Source organism: Podarcis gaigeae, assembly GCF_964106915.1.
Source record: "Podarcis gaigeae genome assembly, chromosome: 8".
Classification (NCBI taxonomy): Eukaryota; Metazoa; Chordata; class Lepidosauria; order Squamata; family Lacertidae; genus Podarcis; species Podarcis gaigeae.
In genome coordinates this window covers 89,430,288-89,441,442 of record NC_139684.1, presented here as the reverse complement: position 1 = coordinate 89,441,442, position 11,155 = coordinate 89,430,288, and positions in this window count along the sequence as shown.

Genomic DNA, 11,155 nt, shown 5'->3' with positions numbered 1-11,155 from the left:
ATCACTTGCCTCGAAAATGTGCCAGTTGCCTGTGCCTCTCCCCCTCCCAACACCCCCTCTGTTTTCTAAACGCAAGAATAAAAGTTGTGCAATGAGAACAATCCTCTCCGGGCATCAGTGTTTTGTCTCCGTTGCTGGCAAACCCGATGGCTTAATGCCTCCTCTTTTCGGTGAACAGATTCCATCTGTTCAATTCAGACCTGGGGGAACATTGTGTTAAGTTCATTTATCGCATTTACATTCTACCTTACATTTCAAGTATAGCTCAAGCGTCGGACATGGTTCTCTCCACCTCCTCGTTTAATACTCACAACAACCCTGTGAGGTAGGTTAGGCTAAGAAGTAGTAACTGGCCCCCAAGGTTACTGAAGTGGGCTTTGTTGCCAAGGGAGGGATTTGAACCCAGGTCCTGGTCTGGCTCCATGATCACTGCAGATGGTGACAGCAGCCACGAAATGAAAAGACGCCTGCTTCTTGGGAGGAAAGGAATGACAAACCTAGACAGCATCTTAAAAAGCAGAGACAGCACCTTGCCAACAAAGGTTCGTATAGTTCAAGCTCTGGTTTTCCCAGTAGTGATGTATGGAAGCGAGAGCTGGACCATAAAGAAGGCTGATCGCCGAAGAATGGATGCTTTTGAATTGTGGTGCTGGAGGAGACTCTTGAGAGTCCCATGGACTGCAAGAAGATCCAACCTCTCCATTCTGAAGGAAACCAGCCCTGAGTGCTCACTGGAAGGACAGATCCTGAAGCTGAGGCTCCAAGACTTTGGCCACCTCATGAGAAGAGAAGATTCCCTGGAAAAGACCCTGATGTTGGGAAAGATGGAGAACACAAGGAGAAGGGGACGACAGAGGACAAGATGGTGGGACAGTGTTCTCGAAGCTACCAGCATGAGTCTGACCAAACTGCGGGAGGCAGTGGAAGACAGGAGTGCCTGGCGTGCTCTGGTCCAGGGGGTCACGAAGAGGCGGACATGACTAAACGACAACATGGTCTGATGTGGGAACTCTGCCATTTTGACTTGATAGACCAGCATGCCATGCTAAAGTTCATTCATACCAGTGTGTGTGACGTGGGACAACCACGGACGCTGGATTATTTCTGGAAGCAATTAAGACGTACATTCGGGCTCAGCTTCCAGCAGATTCTCAGAAGCGGCTTTCCCGTCGTGTGAAAGCTCAAATAAAATGCAGAAATCAGTAGGGAAATGCAATAAGCTGCTGTGCCAAATGTAGCCTTAAAGGTCATAGGAGCGCAGAACCGTAAATGTGGAAGGCACCCTAGGGGTAACCCTGCCGCTGGAATGCGGGTATGTGAATAATCCCTAACAGTTGGCCATCCGGGGAGACATTTGGAAATCTAAAAAAGATTCGTGTGGGTAGCACATAACACCCGTTTAATACTCTGAAGCAAAACTGGTGATGCTCAAAATTGCCCAAACAGCACGTGAAACACACACGCTCCAAAAAAGATGCAGTCAAAAAAACAAAGGGGCAGCCCCCTTGGCAAACATTGGCAACCCTTAAGCCCCCAAAAGCAAAGAGACTCTTTGTTGTTGCTGCCAGCTTGGAATAAATGTTCCTGCCGCAGCTACACCTCTTCCCCCATCGCTTTGTTAAAAACACACACAAAGCGTCTATTTTTAATGTGCATTAATTTTGCAGGCAGAGCCGAGCAGCAGAAGGTGGGAGCCCGGGAAAGTCCTTCGGGGGAGGGAGGGCGAGGGGGTGGGTGGGTGGCTGTTTCTCAGCTCCCAAAGAGCAAACAGCTGCACTTTTCAAGCATGATAATTATATGGCTTTTTTGGGGATGCAGATGAAGAATCATATCGCCCGGCGGAGGAGGTGGGGGCTGGAGTTATGGCAGGTTCCGTCCACCCTCCCCAGGGATATTCGCAAGGCGCGTGACAAAATGGCAGAGCCCAAGGAAAGGAGAGAATCGCAGAATTGTAGAGTTGGAAAGGGAGCCACAAAGCGCAATCTAGTCCCACCCCGTGCGATGCAGGAATTGCAGCTAAATTGGTGTGGGGACATGGACCCTAGAAGCAAGGCGAACACACACACACACAATCCCCAGGTAAAACTTCTGCAAAATACTGTGTCAAACGCAGCAAGGGTTTAGAATTCAGCCTTTCTCAACCTGTGGGTCCCCAGGTGTTGTTGAACTACAACTCCCATCACCCCTAGCTAGCAAGGCCAGAGCTCAGGGATGATGGGAGTTGTAGTCCAACAACATCTGGGGACCCACAGGTTGAGAACCGTTGCCACCCCAACGCTGCCTCTATGTCTCCTTGTGGGCATGGCTGCATTTTCTTTTTCTTATTGCAAAAGGTCCAATTTTTTTTTGCGGGGGGAAAGGGGTTTGTTGCGCAAGAATCTCCCCATCAACTCTTAGCTGTGCAGCCTGGATTTCCCAGTGTGACACTAAATCTCTCAAAAAATAGCAAGAGCCCGTCAGCAGCTTCACCCTGAGATGACTTCGTGGGATGGATCTGCAGAGAATGCCTGCTTTTTGGGGTGGCTGTGTTTTTAAAACGTCCAAGACGGAAAGCAGGGAGGGTTGTCTCCCCTTCGGATCAGAGAGAGAGGGAGGAGCCTTTCAGTTTCGCTGCCACCCTGTGTCGGGCTCTGTCTGCAAATGTGCCAGCTGCCTGTGTCTCTCCCTGACACCCACTCTGTTTTCCAACAGCAGCGATAAAAGTTGCATAACAAGGACCATCCTTTTCTCTGCCAGGGCCTTCTGCCTCCCCTGCCAGCATCCCCTGGCGCAGAGTTTTCTCCAGAGGGGAGTGGATCACACCTGCAGCTAAAAGCCTGAGTGTTACGTGTTCACACCTGGCCATATCCCCCACCCCAAGCACAGAAGGAGCGGGTGTCCCGTCCAAACGCCCATCGTGAGATGCCAAAAATGATCACATTAACAGATAACACTCTTAACAGATTGAGGTTGAATCCTGACAAGACAGAAGTGCTGTTTTTGGGAGATAGGGGGCGGGCTGGTGTAGAGGACTCCCTGGTCCTGAATGGGGTAACTGTGCCCCTGAAGGACCAGGTGCGCAGCCTGGGAGTCAGCGCAGTTCCATTCTGTGTCCAGGGCAGCTGTTTATCAGCTCCATCTGGTACGCAGGATGAGACCCTACCTGCCCATGGATTGTCTGGCCAGAGTGGTGCATGCTCTGGTTATCTCTCGCTTGGACTACTGCAATGCGCTCTATTTGGGGCGACCTTTGAAGGTGACCTGGAAACTGCAACTAATCCAGAATGCGGCAGCTAGACTGGGGACTGGGAGCGGCCGCCAAAACCATATAACACTGGTCCTGAAAGACCTACATTGGCTCCCAGGACGTTTCCGAGCACAATTCAAAGTGTTGGTGCTGACCTTGAAAGCCCTAAACGGCCTCAAAGGCCCAGTAGACCTGAAGGAGCATCTCCACCCCCCCCATCGTTCTACCCGGACACTGAGGTCCAGTGCCGAGGGCCTTCTGGCGGGTCCCTCATTGCGAAAAGGGAGGTTACAGGGAACCAGACAGAGGGCCTTCTTGGTGGTGGCGCCCGCCCTGTGGAACGCCCTCCCATCAGATGTCAAGGAGAACAACAACTATCAGACTTTTAGAAGACATCTGAAGGCAGCCCTGTTTAGGGAAGCTTTTAATGTTTGATGAATTACTCTATTTTAGTGTTCTGTGGGAAGCCGCCCAGTGTGGCTGGGGAAACGCAGCCAGGTGGGCGGGGTATAAATAATATTTTATTATTATTATTATTATCTGGCTGCCAAGGTGTGTTTCACATTGATTGATTTCAGGATAGCATTTCTGTCCCACTGTTTCCTTCAAGGGGCTCGTGGCACCATATACGTGGTTCTGCCCCCTCCTCATTTAATCCTCACAACAATCCTGGGAGGTAGGCCAGGGTGAGAGGCAGAGACTGGTCCCGAAGCTCACCCTGCGAACTTCATGACTGGGTGGCAATTCGAACCCTGGTCTCCAAGGTGCATCACTCTCAGAGGACATACAGTGGTGTCAGGTCAAATTCAGAAGTTTAGGGTCTCTTCATGGTAGTTGCAACCCCATCCCCTCACAGCCAGGCCCCCTTCTAAGATTATACAACCATTTTATAATTATACAGTGATGATAATTGAAGAGGCATGGTAACGATCAATGAAGATCTCCATGTGTTGTCCTTCAGCTGGTTCCACCATTTTCTGTGCACACAGCAGCAAGGCAAAATGACCCAGAGCGTTCCAATATCTTCTTAAGTTGTGTTTTCCTCTAAGTTCCATTGTACGTAACAGAACTTGCAGACCTTTTTCTTCAAGCCGAAGCAGCATCGTTTTTCAGTGTTCCTCATTGCTTAGCCTCAGGGCCAGGGCCGAATTGAGGTTTGATGCGGCCCTCAGCTCCTGAAGCTAATGGGGTCCTTTCTATGTCCAGTTGTCCTTTGTCAACAACAAATTGTCACAGTTTTTTTGTGTTAAAATATATGCTACATGGTAATTTATGGACCTCTAAAGCCATTTGCACATCACAAAATAGCAGCCTACACAACACAAAACACTCTTGCTGTATGGAGGTTTTATTTTATTTGTTTTTTATCTTATATTTTGGAAATGTGCATCCAGGTTTTTTTTTTCCTTTAAATTTTTTGGGGCCCCCCAAGAGAGTGGGGCCCTAAGCTAGAGCTTGTTTAGCTTAAACGTAAATCCGGCACTGATCATAACATATATACCGCAACCCCCACATAGGCAAATAAACTCATTTTTTGCAATGTCATCCATGGCACCCTCAGTATTTCACCCTCCTTTTGCAAAGCTGGTGCTATTCAGACTTTTGGGAAAATGGGAACACGTTGGTTTATGCAAGTTTTGAGATTTTAATAGCAGCCGGCAGCCCCAGAGATATGACAAAAACTTGGAAACCTAAATTATAATTGGCTTGCGATGCACCAAATCGTACATTTTATAAGCCATCGTTGCAAGCAAACCTGCCCATTGACTCATGTGGAGCAAACCTCCAGCCTGCTGGGCAAAGGCTTCATTTTCTAGCTCTGAAAAGCCTTAACCATTGTATCTCGTTAGCTCATCTTGAAAGGCTAAAAACTTGTTAGGAAAAAGGATCTAGGTGAGTCTTTGGGAGGTACTGAATGGAATACAATCTGGGTCAAGGCTCCCTTGAAGTCCACATCTGCAAGGATCTGGGAGAACAACCGAAAAGTCGCACATCGTTGGAAAATGCACCTGGTAACATTAAATAAAATTAACAATGCCAACCACAAAGCTTTGCTGGAGGAATTGTGGCAATACAGCTTCGTAGAGTTACAGAACCGTAGAGCTGGAAAGGGAGCCGAGGGTCATCCAGTCCAAACCACTGCAATGCAGGAATCTCAACTAAACAATTTTATAATTTGCTGTTATTCAAACCCAACACCCACCCTCAGGTGGTTTAACCCTCAGGGGCCCTCCATCTGGTTAAAAGTGTTCCATGAAGCAGGCTTTATTACAAAACTTTATTGCAAAAATCAACGTTCGGGGCTCATAAAAAACTCACGCAGCAAATGCGTAAAACAAAGGGCTTTATTTTGCAAGCCAGCAAAATAGGCACAGAGGAATAGACTCCAAAGTCTGCGCCCAACAGATTGCGCCCCTTAATATACATTTCTGTTATCTCCTAAGGCAATGCCTAGGCATAGTATATACACCAAGTATCAAATGTGGTGACAGTAACAATAATGCAACAAAACACCACCACCACAACCTGGCTTATAAGTATAAAAGCAAATTTACTAGAATAATAACTAGCGTAGAGATAGACTTGTAACCATTCAAGCAACAAACACACTAAGGTGCCATGTGCAAAACAAAGCCTGGAGATACAGTGGTACCTCGGGTTACTTACGCTTCAGGTTACAGACTCCACTAACCCAGAAATAGTATCTCGGGTTAATAACGTTGCTTCAGGATGAGAACAGAAATCGTGCTCCGGCGGCGCGGCGGCAGCAGGAGGCCCCATTAGCTAAAGTGGTGCTTCAGGTTAAGAACGGACCTCCGGAATGAATTAAGTACTTAACCTGAGGTACGACTGTACTGTAAACATGGACTAGATAAATGTACAACTGTATCTTAACAAGTTACATGTGCAATAAATGTTATACAGACTGGATAAATGAACCGTTCAACAAGTAGCGTAACTCCTATCACAGAGCGGCAACCCCGTGCCGGCACAACGGCAAGGGCAGCACACTGGAGAATATGAAAAAGTTTTTCAAAGCTGTTTTTCAAAGATTCAACTGGATAAGATGTTCTTCAATAGGTCTTGCGTTATTCTCAGCAGGGTGGTGGCTTTGATTTGCCTTCCTGTGATTGATCTATGCATACAGCTTTGTGTTTCCAACTCAAGACCTACTGAAGAACATCTCGTCCAGTTCAATCTTTGAATGGGGTTGCCGTTCTGTGATTGGACTTACACTTTTTGGAGGACGCTGAATTTAGTCCTCTTTGCAAGCTTTGGCACTTGATTTTGACGGATGAACTAATAACTCATATAGGCAAGAAAAGGACCGGCAAGGAACTCAATACTTTTTATTTGACTTGGTACAATTTTATTGCCTAGGCAACATCAGGCCAATGCGGCTACAGACCACTGGCAAGGCACAGAGACCTGTGGAACGAAACCTTTGTTTGATGAGAGAAACAATGTTATTTTATTTTATTTTAAATTAAAATTAACTCAGTACCTCACCAGCAGGGGAGACGGGGCTGTTTGTTTGCATGGAAGCAATATTTCTGAAGACTGAGGTGAATGGATTCCCTCAGAAAGTGGTGGACTGTCTGTCATTGAATGTTTTAAAACAGATGGATCGCCACCTGTCATGCATGGAGATACCTGAATTCACAGGGTGGTTGGACTATCAGGCATGTCCAACAGGTAGATCGTGATCTACTGGTAGATCACTGAACGTCTGTAGCAGATCACTGGTAGATCAGTGGCTCCCCCCAAAGAAGCTAAAAAACTTTGGCTCCCCTAAAAAAACCTCAACATCTTTGCCCTGCACCCCTAATATGACCTGAACCCCCAAAAAGGGGGTAGATCACTGCCAGTTTTTTACTCTGTGAGTAGATCGCAGTCTCTTGGAAGTTGGCCAAACCCCTGAACTAGATGATTCCAGGAATCCCTTCTATCTCCACAATTCTATGATGCTGTGATTCTCCTTCTGTCTGAAAAATAAATAAAAACAAATGGTAGAAAATGTATGTTAAAAACAGGTAATAGCTTAAAAAAAGGATTCAACTTGAATCCTAGACAGATGTCAACTTTTAGAAGTGTTGTTGAAAGAGGAGCGTCTTCAGCAGGTGCCAAAAAAGGGACAAGAGAGGCATCGGATGGAGCCCGAAAACATCTGGAGGGCACCAGGTTGGCCACCAGCGTTTCAGTGATTTGACTGATTTGTTGTGGCGGAAGCTGCAGCAGATTAGATCCGACTCCCGACAGGTGCACAATTTGTTGTCCTCATCTAGACGACACAAATCCTTTGTCATGCGCCTGACAAAGCAGTCTGTGGCCTCTGCTTCGAGAAATTGGTGAGTGTTTAAGCTGTCACAAGGTGTGCTTTTTTCGTCTGCGGTGGCAGCAACTGTCAACACAGCGACACCTCCAGAATTTGATCTAAGCGAGTTGTTTGTCAAACAGATCTCAGGTTGAATTTGTCAAATAGATCTCAGGTCGGCTATATGGTGGTGTTTCCCATATGGAAACAGACCAATATTTTTGCTTTTTCCTAATGAGGCGAACAGCGCTTGAAGGAGGGAGGGATATATCTGGGAAACAGTATGAAGGAAGGAGTTATTTGTACAGTGGCGTCAATTCAATTCCAGGAGCGCTCCCAGACCATCACTAATTGTGGATGGAATTGTATACCTGCAAATTCAGGCAATGCAGTTGAAATTCATTTGGTACTCCTGTGTCACAAACACACTACACTCCTGCCCCCCAAACCAGGCTTTTGTGATAAGGAGAGTGAAAGGGAAGTGTCCTGAAAAATGTATAACACTTAAAAATTTAAGTGCACCCTTCCTAGCAACCTAGATATAGCTTCCAGGAGCTCACAGCTATATTTCCCGGAGTCACCAGTGGAAATGGGCACCACGACCATCAACTGCTCCCCAGCAATATTTATCATGGTGTCTAAGCAACAGGCATTAGCCACAACCGGCGGGAAGGTAAACGGTGTTTCTGTGCGCTGCTCTGGTTCGCCAGTCCTGCTGGCCACATGACCAGCTGGCCACATGACCTGGAAAAATTGTCTGCAGAGCGGACAAACGCCGGCTCCCTTGGCCTGTAATGCGAGATGAGCACGCAATCCCAGTGTTGGTCATGACTGGACCTAATGGTCGGGGTCCCTTTACCTTAAGGGACACAGGTGGTGCTGTGGGTTAAACCCCTGAGTCTCTTGGGCTTGCCGATCAGAAGGTCGGCAGTTCGAATCTCCACGACGGGGTGAGCTCCCGTTGCTCGGTCCCTGCTCCTGCCAACCTAGCAGTTCCAAAGCACGTCAAAATGCAAGTAGATAAATAGGTACCGCTCTGGCGGGGAGGTAAACGCCGTTTCCGTGCGCTGCTCTGGTTCACCAGAAGCGGCTTAGTCCTGCTGGCCACATGACCCGGAAGCTGTACGCCGGCTCCCTCGGCCAATAAAGCAAGATGAGCGCTGCAACCCCAGAGTTGGCCACGACTGGACCTAACGGTCAGGGGTCCCTTTACCTTTACCTTCTTGGCTGGCATCCATCTGTCCTGGGAGATAATGGGTGTGCCTTGGGGGGTGAAGTCAATAATAATAATAACAATAATTTATTATTTATACCCCGCCCATCTGTCTGGGTTTCCCCAGTCACTCTGGGCGGCTCCCAACAGAATATTAGAAACACAGTACAGTGGACGCTCGGGTTGTGAACGTGATCCGTGCGGGATGCACGTTTGCAACCTGCATCTGTGCATGTGTGGGTTGCAATTCGGCGCTTCTGCACATGCGCAAAGCGTGATTTAGCACTTCTGTGCATGCGCGACTGCCAAAACCCAGAAGTAAGCTATTCTGGTACTTCCAGTCCACAACCCGAAAATACACAACCTGAAGCAGCTGTAACCCGAGGTATGACTGTATAGCATTAAACATTAAAAGCTTCCATAAACAGGGCTGCCTTCAGATGTCTTCCAAACATCAGGTAATTGTTTATTTCCCTGACATCTGGTGGGAGGGCGTTCCACAGGGTGGGCGCCACCACCGAGAAGGCCCTCTGCCTGGTTCCCTGTAACTTGGCTTCTTGCAGTGAGGGAACCTCCAGAAGGCCCTCGGAGCTGGACCTCAGTGTCCGAGCTGAACGATGGGGGTGGAGACGCTCCTTCAGGTCTACTTGGTACAACATGCTCTGACTTCCCTACAAACAAATCATGATGGATGCGCAATAGACAAGCTGTGTGGAAGAGACTCAGAACCCCCACAACTGTTGTAAACAGAAATATATACAGATGGGAGATACAAGCCTAAATCTCTCAACCTTGTCGCCTAGTGTGACCCTAGAACACAACACGTTGAAATTGTCCGGGCTCCTTCTGCAAGAGATAGACATACAGTAGTACCTCGGGTTACATACGCTTCAGGTTACATACGCTTCAGGTTACATACTCTGTTAACCCAGAAATAGTACCTCTGGTTAAGAAATTTGCTTCAGGATGAGAACAGAAATTTGTGCAGTGGCGGCGCAGCGGCAGCAGCGGGAAGCTGGCGCTTCAGGTTAAGAACAGTTTCAGGTTAAGAATTGACCTCCGGAACAAATTAAGTACTTAACCTGAGGTACCACTGTATTTGGTGGGGGGAAGGAGAAACAGAGAGACAATGAAAGAGCCTTTACATGGGCCAATTAATCATTAAATAATAGTTTTATAGCAAGGTTTTGACAATGAGAGTTTTCCTTTCAGTCCAAGCCAGACCTAAGATCAAAAATTGACCCATGGAGAGAGGGGAGGGATCCCTACAGGGTGCATCTTGCCAAATCTGGCTGGTCTTACTTCCTCGAGTTGGCTATATATCTGACGTTACCTTTTTACCATGCGTGGCTTTCCTCTGCCTTGCAGACACAGTGTGGTTTGGGTTGTGCAAAAGGAAGGGAAGAAGCGGGAAGGGAAGGCAGGTGTATGATTAGCCCGACAGACGAAAAGGTTAACATGAACGGCCTTTGGAACTCTCCCAGCGCCCACAACTCTTAAGAGCAGGGGTCAGCAACCTTTTTCAGCCGTGGCCCGGTCCACCGCCCCTCAGACCATGTGGTGGGCCGGACTATATTTTGGGGAAAAAATAACGAACAAATTCCTATGCCCCACAAATAACCCATTTTAAGTAAAAGGACACATTCTATTCATGTAAAAACACACTGATTCCTGGACCGTCCATGGGCCGGATTGAGAAGGTGATTGGGCCGGATCCGGCCCCCGGGCCTTAGGTTGCCTGCCCCTGCTTAAGAGGTTCCAAGTCTGTTTCTGAGATCTCCCTCGGATGAGCATTTGGGTACACAGCAAGGGCCTTTGATTGCCCCCCCCCTTCTTCCCAAGGCATGACCCAAAGCCCTAAGATTTTCCATCTTCATTTTGCCCCCAGTTGCCCAGGTTACTAAGACATCCAAGTTGCCGGGTTACCAAGACGCTCCAGTTGCCCAGGTTACAAAGAGAGGTCCAAGTTGCCTGGGTTACCAGGCCAGGTTATCAAAGATGCCCAGGATGTCACCCAGCCTTGCCTGAGGCGGCCCGGCTGCCAAGATTCTCCGACTGCCCACCACGCGGCGGTGCCAGCCTTGCCCTGCGTTGACTAACACTGCACTCCGCTCCGGGTTGCCTAGATGCCCAGCCTGGAGCCAAACTCCCCTGGGAATTGAAGTTCATTCTGGCAGACGCAGAGTTGTGCCAACTTGCGATCTCCATCCTCCCCTGGCTCACGTCAGGTTGCCCCTGGCAACAGCATCCCCTGGAGGGAAGGAGAGGCGGGCGGGTACCAGCCCCAGGCTTTCCCGGCCCCGCCCTGTCCCTTTCCCTAGCCCGCCAGCCAACCAGAGGCCTCCCCCGGCTGCCTTTCAAGGCTCCCCGCCCAATGGGGTGGCTCCAGAGGCGGTGCAGT